The sequence below is a fragment of the Lactuca sativa genome, chromosome 5 (assembly GCF_002870075.4).
Source record: "Lactuca sativa cultivar Salinas chromosome 5, Lsat_Salinas_v11, whole genome shotgun sequence".
Lineage (NCBI taxonomy): Eukaryota > Viridiplantae > Streptophyta > Magnoliopsida > Asterales > Asteraceae > Lactuca > Lactuca sativa.
In genome coordinates this window covers 135,527,439-135,542,034 of record NC_056627.2, presented here as the reverse complement: position 1 = coordinate 135,542,034, position 14,596 = coordinate 135,527,439, and the positions used below count along the sequence as shown (strand labels likewise).

Below are 14,596 nucleotides of genomic sequence, written 5' to 3'. Positions count from 1 at the left end.
TCATCATGTCACTCTTCATTTTCCAGGTGAGATTTGGCCCATTCGAATGTTTCCATCGCACTCTTCGTATTTCGGTCAATAATCGCCTCGGGCTCTTCGATTAGCCTCTTATTCTCATCCATCCTTAACTCTGAAATTGGAATTATTTCGGGAACTTCTCCCGTGAACTTCCTCAAATAGCACACATGGAATGTGTTATGTATACAATCTAGTTCTTCGGGTAATTCGAACTTGTAAGCTTGGTTCCCAATCCTTTGAAGAAATGTGAACGGTCCATTAAACCGTGGACTCAACTTTCCTCGTTTTCCAAATCTTATATGTCCCTTCCATGGTGAGACTTTGAGCAAAACTGAATCCCTAACTTCGAATGTCACCGGTCGCCTCTTCTTGTCAGCATAGCTCTTTTGAGGATCCTAAGCTGCTAACATCCTTTCCCTGATCACTTTCAGCTTTTCAGTTGTCCAATGGACTATCTCAGGGCCCATAAACGGCTTTTCTCCGGCTTCAACCCAACAAGACGGCGTACGACACTTTTGTCCATATACGGCTTCATAAGGTGCCATCTTGATGCTCGAATGGTAACTATTGTTGTAGGAAAACTCTACCACAGGAAAATGTTGATCCCAGTTACCTTGAAATTCCAGGGTACATGCTCTTAGCATAACCTCCAATGTTTGGATTGTTCTTTCGCTATGACCATCGGTTTGTGGATGATAAGCTGCACTTAAACATAATTTCGTACACAATTCCTCTTGTAGACTCCTCCAAATCCTTGACGTGAAACGAATATCACGATCTGATACTATCGTTAAAGGAACACCATGAAGTCTTACTACCTCCTTCACGTAAGCATTTGCGATCTTATCTATCGAACATCTTTCATTAGATGCTATGAAGTGTGCACTCTTAGTGAACCGATCAACGACCACCTAAATTATGTCGTGAACATCCTTTGTTTTGGGCAGTTTAGTGAAAAAATCCATGGTGATGTCTTCCCATTTACCCATGGGTACAAGTAAAGGTTCTAAACTCCCATATGGTTTATGATGTTGTGCCTTAACTCTCGCACATGTCACACACTCGGCCACATACTTCACAACATCGAGCTTCATCGTTGGCCACCAGTAGTAGGGTTTTAGATCCCTATACATTTTTGTGCTACCAGGATGAATCGAGTACATGGTCTTGTGAGCTTCTTCCATCAGTAGATCTCTTATTCCTCCCGTCTTAGGTATCCAAATCCTATCTTGGAATAACTTTAATCCTTGATTGTTCGTACCGAACACCAGCGTTTTTCCCAAACGCTCTTCTTTTCGGTCATTTTTCTCTGAAGCTTCTTATTGAGCTTTCCTGATACTTTCCACAATCGTCGAGACAACATCTATTCTCAACGCTCTTGGCCTTTTCTTTTCAAGGTTTACCTTCCGACTCAAAGCATCAATTAGATATTTTCTTTACCAGGGTGGTAAAGTATCTCGCAATTGTAATCCTTAAGCAACTCTAGCCAGCGTCGTTGCCTCATATTCAACTCTTTTTGATGAAAGAGATATTGAAGACTCTTATGATAATTGAATAGCTTGTACTTCATGCCGTAAAGATAATGTATCCATATCTTTAGTGCAAATACTACTGCCGCCAACTCAAGATCATGAGTGGGGTAGTTCTTTTCGTGTTCTTTCAATTGTCTCGATGCATATGCTATCACATTATCCCTTTGGGTCAGAACACAACCTAACCCAATTCCAGATGCATCGCTATAAACTACGAAGTCTTCAAGTCCATCGGGTAGAGAAAGAATCGGTGCTTCACACAACTTCTTCTTCAACTTCTCAAATATTTCTTCGTGCTTCTCACTCCAGGTATATGTTGCTCCTTTATGGGTCAATGTTGTCAATGGATCAGCTAACGAAGAAAAGCCTTGTATAAACCTTTGGTAATATCCAACTAATCCCAGAAAGCTTCGGAACTCCGTGGGACTTTTCGATCGCTCCCACTTCATTACAGATTCAATCTTGGCTAGGTCAATCGTGATCCTTTCTTGGTTAACCACATGACCCAAGAATTGGACTTCTCGAATCAAAAAATTACATTTGGAGAAATTTGCATATAGCTTCTCCTTCTTCAACACTTCTAACACTTCTCATAGATGCTTGCCATGCTCCTGCTCACTTTTTTAGTAAACCAGTATGTTATCTATGAACACTATCACAGATTTATCAAGGAATGGTTTACAAAACATGTTCATTAAATCCATCAATGCTGCTAGAGCATTGGTCAGTCCAAACGACATAACCAAGAACTTATAGTGTCCGTATCTTGTTCTGAACGTGGTTTTCTCAATATCTTGTTATCGCACCTTCACTTGATGATACCCTGACCTAAGATCAATCTTGGAGAAATAACTTGAACCTTGCAGCTGATCGAAAACGTCATCAATCCTTGGCAATGGGTATTTGTTCTTCATTGGTTCCCTATTCAGCTCTATGTAATCTATGCACATCCTCATGCTTCCATCTTTCTTCTTCACGAATAACACCGGAGCTCCCCAGGGTGACGAACTAGGTCTAATGAAACCGTTTTCCAACAACTCCTAAAGTTGCGTCATAAGTTCCGTCATCTCCGTCGTTGCTAATCGGTATGGTGCTTTTGCTATTGGTGTTTTTCCTGGTAACAAGTCTATTCGTAACTCCACTTGTCTATCAGGGGGCAATCGAGGAAGATCTTCGGGAAAGACTTCCGGATAGTCACACACCACTGGTATATTTTGCATCTCCTTCTTCTCTTTCTTAGCATCAATCACAAATGCCAAGTATGACGTGCATCCTTTGAACAAACATTTTATGGCTTTCATTATTTAAATTATTCCAGAATTCACTCTAGGCTTGTCCCCGTAGACCACAAATGACTCCTTCCCAGGCAGGTTCAGTCTTACTATCTTTTTCTTGCACAATATCTCAGCATCATTGGCACCAAGCCAATCTATTCCTAGTACGATGTCGAAACCATTTAGCTCAATAGGCAACAACTCCTTGTGGAATTCGTTTCTATTAAGTTCGATGACGATATTCCTAATGCAATCGCTAACAGGTATGAATTTTCCACTGGCAACTTCTACAACTAGAGCATCATCAAGTTTTTCTATAGGCAATTCTAGTCTTCCACCAAATTTATGTGATATAAAGGAGTATTTTCTCCAGAATAAAAAATATATTGTCAGGAAATCCATTTACAAGAAAGGTACCGGAAGCGACGTCTGCTGCTTCCTTTACGACTTCCAGTGTCATATGGAAAGCTCTGGATTTTGGCTTCGGTGGGACATTAGGCCTTGTTCCCTCCTTCTTCTTCGGGCAGTCCTTCAAAAGGTACCCTTCCTCGTTACAACCATAACAAACTTTCTTGTTGAACGTACACTCGTTGACATAGTTCCCAGGCTTCCCACATTTAAAACAAGTGACCTCCCCGTCACATTTCCCATGATGTTTCTTTTTGCACTTCTCGCACCATTCCTCCTGCTCTCGAACTAGACTTCAAGGATTTACATTTATTGTTGGATCTCGAAGATCCCTCGAACTTCCTCTTCTCACCCACCTCATGTAACGACCCATTTATGCGAAAAACAGTATGTGTGTATGATGTGCCGCTACCGCGCCAGCTCCTTCCCCTTCGACGAAGAGGTACCTGAAATCAAAACTGTAAACTATAAGCACGAAGCTTACTGAGTTCCCCCACTATACTACATTCTATATAACCACATAACATACATATATTGTCACGCATATCTGGGTGCCCGACCTACCCCTTCGGTCCTCTTCGACCGGATACCGACTAGCATATCTAGGTGATGGTCTCCCCTTCGGTCCTCCCGACCAAATACTGACTAGCATATCTGGGTGCTGGTCTCCCCTTCGGTCCTCTCGACCGGATAGTGACTAGCATATCTAGGTGCTGCTCTCCCCCTTCGGTCCTCTCGACCGCATACTGGGGACTATTTCACCCCCTACTACTACCACATAACACATATCACATAATCTATCTAGCATGGCTGGGCATGACCGCCCCTTCGGCCCTATCAACCGGTAATATGGGGACTATCTCCCCTACTGTCACTAGCACATAAACATAGCACAGGTAGTAGCAACCCTAAATGAATATCACATAGACAATCATCTAACATACAACTCCTATTGGTAGGCCAGCATTGTGCCCGTAGACCCACCGCTACTGGAAGGTAACTCACCTCGAAGTAGCTGCGGATTTGAGCGGGAACTGACTGTCTACTGCTGCTGCTGCTGCTGTTCCGGGGGTCCTCCGACTATAATTCCCACAAAACTTTCAATCAAACACTGCTAACCGTACTTAGGATAGAATAACCATTTTACCCTTGACCAGGTCAAAGTCCATGTCAAAGTGAACTTCCACTTGACCCGACTCGCCAAGTTAGCTTGCCAACTCGTCGAGTCCCTACCCTTCCGATTGTCCTTAATCCCGTCTCTACTCGTCGAGTTAGGCATTGAATCGATGATTTCTCCTTCTAACTGATGTCAAAAGTCCTTCTAACTACTCGCCGAGTTGTATGAACAACTCGTCGAGTTCATCTTCATCCGATGAACACTCCATGCTTCGACTTGCCGAGTTGTATGAACAACTCGCCGAGTCCATTCTTGAGGTAGGAAGATTGCCTTGGACTTCCGACTCACTGAGTCCACCCATGACTCACAATGCCACCCAGCAAACACGAAAAAGGGGAAAACTCGGGGATTTTGTGATGACAAACGTAAATGCTCGGCCGGGTTAGGGCTAATTTGATTTGTTCAATTAGTCAGTCGTCATAAATCGGGAATCGAGATATAGTACAAAGAGAATGATTTGAAATCATATCTCATACGATATCAAGAATGGAGGAATATATGATCCCTTATCTAAAGGACACGTGTATTTGATATGATCAGAGTTGACAGCGGCTTTGGAAAGCTACGATTGCAGATTAGGATCTGAAGTCATACGCAGAATAGTTATTAGACTTATCCAAGTGGGAGACTGTTGGATTAGTGTCTAAGTCCATAACTATTTTGGTATGTACTTGACCCGATGGTGCATGGTCCTTTTAGGTTGCCTTCACCGAAGCAACTTGATAGGATGAATTATGGAGAGAAAGGATTAAATATGATTTATTAATATATTATGAGAATAATATATTAAAGGAGAAATCATATTGTTTAATTAATATTAGTCAATAATTAATTGGTAATTAGTTTTGTGACTAAAAGAGATTAATTAAATTTAAGGGACTGGAATTGTAATTATAAGATAATTGCAATTTGGGCCATGGATTGCCTTTTATTATAAAGGTGGACGAATTCTAATGGGGAAGCCCATATGAAGTCGTCCAAGGCTTTAAGAAAGGGCTTCATGGGTTGCTTAGGGCTTAAGCAACCAAATTAGGGTTTCCTTGTTAGATAACCCTAATAGCCTCACTATATATATAGAACCCTTAAGGCTCAAAAACGTGGGGGAACTTCTTTTCTAGGGTTAGAACATGTTTTGGGCAGCCTCCATCCTCTCTCCTCTTCATCCTCTTGCTTATGGTGTTTGTGAACCATTAGAGGAGTGACACTTGTGACTCTAAGCCTTCCAAAGTCAATTCAAAGGAGGAATTGGGATTGTTATTGCTACATAACAATCAAGGTAATATCTTAAACCTAATTATATGTTAATATTGATTTCCATATGCTAGAATTAGGGTTTATAGTCTTGGATTCAAAGCATGTACAATAGAGAAACCTAGATCCAAGCATTAGGGTTTGTATGAGCACATAGGATGTCTTATGACCAAAACCCATCAGTGGTATTAGAGCCATGATTGGTTTCTATTGTATTGATGCTTGATGTAACTGAAAATCGTGTTTTGGCCTCACTGTTCGACCTGACTTGGCGAGTCACTCTTGGACTCGGCGAGTCAGCCCTACTCGGTGAGTTCCAGAGGGTGACTCGGCGAGTCGGTGCGTCAGATAGTGCTTATCTCCGGATTTCTTGCTGTTTTTGCATTGGGATAATTACCTTATCATGTTAGATTAATATTAATCCGATTATATGATATATTTGACTATATTTCTAATCTAATTGAAGATATTTATCAATTAATAAGATAATTGTTTCCTTATAAGATAATTGATTAATTATTTTAAGTAATTGATAAATTATTTTGCAAGAAATCATCAAATATGGATAATTATGTGATTAAATGTTAATTTGAATTATTTGTTATTTGATCCTTGTTGTTGTGAAAAGTTTCATATTCGGCCCTTTAGGTTTTATAGTTTAAATTTGAACCCCAAAAGTTTTGTTGTTTTGAAATTTAAATAGTTGAAACCCTAATGTTTTGAAAAAGGTTTCAAAACTTGCCCTCAAGTTTTGGAATTTAAATTTTGATTAAATAGTTTAATTTTGATGCATATTTAAATTCTAAACCCTAATGTGTTGAAATGTTTCAAAACATGCCCTCAAGTTTTGGAATTTAAAAGTTGATTAAAAGTTTAATTAGGAATGTTAAATTCTAAAACTCTAGTATTGTTTTGAAAAAGTTCACATCACACCCTTATGGTTTTATTAATTAATTAAGGTGTATAATTAAACGAGGTTTAGTAAATCCATAAAATTTTAGGTTTACAATTTAATTGAATTAAAAGTATAATTGTTAAATTAGACCACCTAGTATTTTGAAAGTATAAAATACACCCTATACTATATATAACATTAAAAGTCTAACATTATATATATGTATGAGTAAAAGTCAGTCTTACCGTTAGTAGGCCTCATTCTCGAAGCTGGTCTATAAGGGGTGTTTAAGGAAATTGCCTATAAAATGGCGATTGAAAGGGTATCCACTCTTACCCACCGCACTCTTGACTAGTGGAGGGTCGTTAGCCGAACGGGTAGGATAGGACGAAACCTTCCATTATAAGTATAATGAATTATTAAAGTAACTAAATGTTTCATAAAATTCCCAATCTTAGTTACTTAGGAAAAAGTGAATTGATGCAATTCCATGAAATTACACTTTGTGCCCTTGCAAAGACGTTAGTGGAGTGTGTGTGGTTTACCGGCACACTAAATGGTTCTAAGCAATGGTAGCAAAGGGTGACTCAATGTTTGTCATAGTTCGGTGGAGCGTGTGTGGTTTACCGACACATCGAATAGGTGACTGTAACATGTGACGGCACCATGTAAGTTTGCATGGTTATTCACACCGACTTTGTGATCCTCGGCATCCCAGTCACAAACTAGAGGGGCATATCGAGATTTAAACATGCCATTGAAAGTTCAATGAATCTCAAAGGATCTAGGAGTTTTCATAGATTTAAAACTTAAATTTCTTTTCGTTTTTCATGGTGGAAATTAGTGAATCGTCATTCACTTACCTTCAAATGTTCTGCAATTTGGGTTATGGCATCCCTCTCCCGAGTTGTAGAATATTGTGTTGGGTCCTAGCCTTAGTATTTCATTTGGGTGATTTACTAAGGACTCAATCAATCAACTAACTTGAATTTGTTTTTTCTCCCGTTTTGTAGATGTCAAAGTTCGACAACTATGGTCTTCCCAAATCCCGTGGAACAAGCATTCCACATGAAGATGGTATTCCACGATTCAATCGAAACACAGTCTTCTGCACATCGTCCTCCCTGACCCTCATCTGATGATATCCTGAACGCAGATCAATCTTGGAGAACCAAGATGCTCCCTGAAGCTGGTCAAAGAGGTTGACAATCCTCGGGAGTGGGTAACGGTTCTTCACCGTTACATTATTCAGCTCCCGATAATCTATGCACATCCGATGCGACCCGTCCTTCTTCTTTACAAACAGAATCGGGGCTCCCTAGGGTGAACTGCTCGGTCTAATGAATCCCTCGTCTAGCAGCTCCTGCAACTGCATTGACAACTCCTGCATCTTGGGAGGAGCCAACCGATAGGGTGCCTTGGCTATTGGAGCTGCACCAGGGACTAGGTCGATCCTGAATTCCACCAGACGTTTCGGACGTATCCCAGGCAGCTCCTCGGGGAATACATCCGCGAACTCTCGAACTACGGGCATCTCGCCCAACGTTGCTCTACCTTCCTCTCGGGTATCCATAACATACGTGACATATCCCGCGCAACCCTGCTGAAGGTAGCGCCTAGCCCTCGTTGCTGAACATACTGTGGGTCCACGCTCACTACTAGAAAAAAGGCCTTTTACGACGCTCATTGCGCGTCGTATAACGCTCAGACGACGCGTAAATGCGCGTCAAAGAAGGCCCTGTCATATAGAGAGACGACGCGCTTTGGCACGTCGTCTACGCGCATTTATGACACGCAATGCGTATCATTTAATCCGACGTCAAGAAAGGCCATGTCATAAAGGAAGATGACACAGATTTTTCCGTATCATAATTTTTATTTTTTTTAAAAAAAAATTATTTATAGGTTTACTATTTTTCAAATTAAATTTGCATTTCATGTCTCATAATAGAAATAAAATACCATATACAAAAAATACAATTCATTGCATAAAATTGAATGTCATACAATTCTATTTCTTACAATATATAAATTAAATTTACATTGTTATTAAGAGGTTTTCCCTAACAATATAACCTAATACTACATTGCTATCAAGGGGCACCTTCTTGTTTCAGTAACTCGTCATTAAGCTGTCTGAAAAAGCTCTAAAACCCTTCATCAGGTCTCTTAGCTTTAATATCAATCTCAACTCTTTATCAAGAACAACACGAAAATCCTACACAATAATCATATCAGTTGTACAATACCAATTAATTGCAGGAGTCAGTTCTCTACTGGTAACAACGTTTAATTCTGTTACTGCCCTTGCAGCTTCAAAGATAATAGGTGGCAATCATTGCTTAAATTAAAGAGTACCTGACTTGTGTAACAAATTAAAAGGCATTGGGCTAAAGGCGAACGAACGGTACCCCTTTTTAAACTGGTAACTATTTTGCTAACATCCAATTGGTCATTTTTGTCTTATCTGAAAATATATAAAAATAATTAAATTAATGTGACAAATGTCAAAAATTATCACATTAAATGTGCATGGTCATTTTGGTCATTTTTGTGATTAAGCCTTAAGGCTTTAGTTATACCTGGTGGAGCTGAACAAGTGCATGAAACTGTACAAGTGCATCCCTTGATTGAACAACTTCTTGTACCTCATTGTTCCATCTTTTCAGAATCTCTGGATTTGTCTAAGATACAAAAAAATAATACAATATAATTAGGAATTCTGTTAAAAGAATATCATTAAAGATAACAATGCTAATGATTGGTTATACCTGGAGCAAATGGATGCCACTGACTAAATCAGCACTAGCAACTACATGATTTTTGTCAACAATAGAATAAAAAATTTATTTTTTCGTACCTTAATCATCAAATCAAAGTAACCGTTAGAATTTGGATCTGATATCAGGGTGTATCTGAAAATAAACATTCATCAAAATTAATAAAAAGTAAAAAACTATCTCCAAATACAACATATTGCATGACATTTTAAGATGAAAATGGTTAAGAATGGAAATTATGATATCAAATAATTGAAGGAAGTCGTAATACCAAACTAGCTACAGAGAGAGAGGGAAAAAAGTATAAATGGGACAAAACCGTAGTGACCAGAACTGTTGCAGGGACAAAATTTATACAAGGAACAAAATATTAGGGAACAAAACTGTTGCCTGTTTTGTTGTTTCCTGTTTCTGAGAACATAAGATGCTGATTCCGATCCGGATTTTCTATCACATTTGGAGGATTTAGTGATTCCAATGCAACTCATTTGTCCACTATGAACCTCAAGAATCATTTTAGCTGCTAAAGTGACTTGTCATAAGTAGGATCAGAACAAAACATCTGCAACAATAACTTCTTGTTTTAAATATTCACCAAATGTCTTAAATACCCTTTGATAATGATGCATTTATGCATTAAAAATTATAAATTTCTATCAAAAAGTATCCAAACTTTTATTTAATTCATGTACCTCTTTATCCATGAAGTCTTGGAGAAGAGTATGCTCCAATTCTTTTGTTGTTTCCTCCTTATCACACCAGAATCGCGTCTATTCATTATCATTAAAAAAGAAGATGAAATACAAATAATTTTAGCTTTGTATAAAAAAATTAAAATAAAAACATACCACTTTCAGTAATTTTTTTATGCGATACAACAAATTTATAAGAAATTAAAGAATAAAGGTTTATTATATAAAATAAATATGAAATTCATATTATAATTTATACCTATAATTCAACAGTAGAACCTCCACCGCGAGCACAAAGTTCTGCTTGCAAGCATTCCAGTTGTTGACGCATTTTTAACATGCCACTAGACACCGGATCCCTATTCACCTCTTAAATTGTTTAAAAAAGTAATGATTTTTTTGTATATTATATATAACATCTCATTGTTATACTTTTTCTATAATAAGCAACTAAATGAAAGCAGGTTGCTATTTCTAGCATATAACTCAAACTTACCACAAACTTATTCTATATATTTCGAGCCCTTTTTGCATACTTTAAAGTGTTGAAAGTCTCCTCAGCATTTATATCAGCAGGACTAACACAAGCTGAAATTAGGAGAAATTATATGTTTAACAAATCTAGTAATCAGGCAGGTTATTTCCTTTTTCCAATAATGAGGATGAGGACATTTATGTCTTTTTTGTGAGACAAAAGCTGCAACTTTTGTCCACCCAGTCCTGGTTTCAGTCCTGTTCTTTTAGCCCTTTCTGAACCAGCAAGATCAACTAAATGCAATTTGGCACACAAACATTCATCACACATAGAATCATTCGAGATTGTCTTGTTCATTTGTTCCAATGTGATTGTGAAAACTACATGTGATCGACTACACAAAAAGTTGAAAATGTCATAAATATATATAATATATGTCATATATAATATATTATATTACTTAAAAGACAACTCAAAGATTAATTACCTTGAATGATTATTCATATTAGTACTTCGTGTTGCTCTGCTCAATGATCCATGCTCAAGTCAATCGCTCATTTCTTTTAATGTCTTAACACTACATTCAGTAGATCCAGCAAGCGTTATGACACCATTAGAAGTTTCCCTAGAATATTCACTTTCTCATTCTGCCCATTTGATGATATCTCAGATTTAGTATCCAACAAGTCTCACACTTCTTCTTTTAGAATCTTCATATAAAAATGTTTCAGTCAGGTGTAAAGTAACAAAGCTATTTACAATTCTACTTATAGGTATAAAAAACACACCTCGATGAAGGAAACATGCAACTGGAACTCTATTTGATCCTGTAAACTTTCGATTTTGTTGAATAAAGCAGCCATGGGTTGAGGAATAACTCCGATTTGGTAACCATCTTTGAATCTGGTTCCCATGGTGTATGTCTTCCCTAAACCGGACTGTGAAATTAGAACACATAAAGAACTATGATAAACAATAGAATACATTTTTGTTACTTGAGTCGTGAGAAATTTATACCTGGCCGTAAGCTAGAAAAATAGCATTATATCCTTGAAACGGACCCTCAACAAGAGGAGAAACACAATCTTCAAGCAAGGAGGATGATGGGGAACCAGAGCTTCCATAGACATGATCAAAAGTGAAGGAATGTGTACCAAGTTGCACCTATAACATAAACAAAGATTAATCAATTTCTCGATCATCAGAATTGATATTGAGATCTACCAAATCTTAGGTAACAAAACTCAAACATGGTTTAGACTAAAATCAAGGAATGATTAAATAAAAAATAAAAACCCAAATTAGATGTGTAGAATTGTGACAACCCGAAATTTCCATTATGTACGAACTTTATCAAGTCAATAGAAGCTAGACCAGTTGTAGTGAATTTCAGACTTTTCTGAATAAGTTTGAGTATTTCAGGGTTTACATTTAAGGACATATCAGGAGAGTGGATGTAAATGGGTTTGTGCAACTCGGGTATTTCAAAACTTTATGATATTAGAGTTCATTGCTGGAATAATAATATTTACTGCCAAAAATCCCAGGACTATATATAGAATTCTTAACCAAATTATTTCATTAGTTACATTTCCAACTAGAGAAAAGCCATTTTCTCTCTCACGGATCTTCGGGTTTTCATCCCAAATCATGAGTACCTCTCTCTAGTTGTATTATATGGCTTATAGTGTGTTTAATAACATAGATTACATAGCAAAACTGCAAGATTCGAGAGTTTACCGCCCAAGAACATCTTGGGGAGTAAACTCTTATATAAGGCTTAAATGATGCCTAGTCCCTTCCACTTGTTAAGTAACGACCTTAGGCTTGTATGTAGGTGTATTTAAGACTAGAAATCATCCAAGAACACCAAGTTTTAGGTTTTCACGATCCAAGAAGTTCTTGGACCGTGAACTCCAAACTCAAAGGCCAAAGAGTGCCTTAATCACGCCTAAAGCCTTGGACAATAGCATCTAATTATTCCTAGTTAATTTGGCGACCTTAAAACATCAAAAACCCCTCCCAAAGAGAGATTACAGACCTAATCTCCAATTATTATGGTTCTTGGGCCGTGAAAATCAAGGAAGGGTACAATTGTGTCCCTAAGGCCTTCATTAGCCTTAGATAATTGTCTAGAAACTATCCTACATGAGCTTGGGACTTGAAAGCATAAAAACACCCATTCCATATGAGTTTACGGCAGTAAACTCAAAAGGAATTGGCCTTAGGGCCGTAAAGTCCTTAAAAGAGTGTATTAGTGCCCTAAAGCCTTCCAAGAATTAATCCTCCAAGTAGGAATGCTTTTAGGGATCATTTAGAGCTTCAAAACACAAAATGACACCAAGCTTAGGAGTTCACGGTCGTAAACCCAAGAGTTTATGACCGTAAACTCCTTGTGTGGGGTTTATTGAAGAGTAAACTCATGTATAGGGTCTTTTGGAACCCTAAACCCCTTTAGCCTTATCCCACAACAACTTAGATGCAACCCTTAGGACTTATAACACTTATACAAAGTGTTATCATGTTCTACAGTGTCCCGACTTAATTTATTAGTTATGATTTGGATAATTAGTTATATATATGTTCATTATATGATAACTAGGCTCGTGCGTGCCTACAAGTCTCCGTTTGCCACCTAGCACAGTATCCGACACTTCAATCCAATCCACTCACCACATGTGAGTTCATACCCCTTAAGTAAACTTTCAAATACTTTTAAATGTTTTAAATGCTTTAACGGGGGGGGGGGGGGGGGGGGAATACAAGTTGAATAATTTTAGTTATTACATCAATTACATGTGATTAATAACTTCAAAAACAATTATTTTATTACTGTTCAAACTGTTTATCAAACTGTTTTACTTCGAACTGATTTACAAACTCTTTTACTTATCAAATACTTTTACTTAAACTTTGTTATACTTATTATAAATTGCATGCCTGTATATGTATAGTTATATAAGCAATGTTTAAAAGGCTTAGGAAGGCCGTCCGCCCTATTTCCTTTTCCTCGATTTGGATGTGGTCTGGTAGGATATCGGGTAGCCATCCGAAGGTCGTTTCAATATTAATTATATATCATGTGTACATATATAGTCATAAAAGTTCTTCCATATTCATGCGTACTAGTTACTTCATTAGTGTGTTACCATATGGGTAGCACGGGTTAATACTTATACAATTGCTAGATCAATGAGATGTTCGATGAGTTAGTTCATTCATGAGTCAATACTTATTACTATGAGAACTTATACTTTACACTACTATGAGAACATATACATTACATTACTAGAAGAACATATACAACTGTCACACCCCAAAAACACGAACGGCGGAAACGTTCAGGGGTGGAGGACGTCATGTACAATATCACAATAGTGTAAAATAGTAAACAAGCAACAACATCATCCATTGCATTATAACTAAAGTTTTAATACATGTGTGTTCTTTCATTGTAATAAGACACCAAAAATATACCATCAAAATAAAAGACGAGACTTGTCTGCTCCGTCTTCTCAAAACCTGGCCACCGTACCTGTCTACTGATGACCTGAGAATACAAGTTATTTTGAAAGAGAGTATCAGATTTAAAGCTAGTGAATTCATAAGTATTTAAGTGTCATTGTCTTGATTACTAAAAGCTATTTAAAAAGTCATGTAAACCTTTAAATGAAAATGTTGATGTAAGTATGAAAAGCCCTAGAAAATCCCTTATTTTCTATTAGTTTGATATGTAGTCTTCTACCAAGACCCGAATGTTCTGTTATGACAATGTAGTCTTCTACCAAGACCCGAATGTTTTGTTATGACAATGCAGTCTTGTACCAAGACCCGAATGTTTTGTTATGAAAATGCAGTCTTCTACCAAGACCCGAATGTTTTGTTATGACAATGTAGTCTTCTACCAAGACCCGAATGTTTTTTTATGACAATGTAGTCTTCAACCAAAACTTGAATGTTTTGTAAGTGAAATGATAGGTTTTCTTTCTTTTTGACTACTACTAACAGTAATTAGTCTAAAATCAATGTTTATGTGAATATATCACAAAATAAAGTAAATAGGAAAAATATAACCATGTAAGTGTTATCCCTGG

At 37.5% G+C, this 14,596-nt stretch overlaps 1 pseudogene; it reads right to left on the bottom strand.

The window, feature by feature from the left end:
* Nucleotides 1-10,286: 10,286 nt before the first annotated feature.
* The window catches only part of LOC111907777 (kinesin-like protein KIN-4A), a 30,998-nt pseudogene continuing 26,688 nt past the window's right edge, over nt 10,287-14,596 (bottom strand).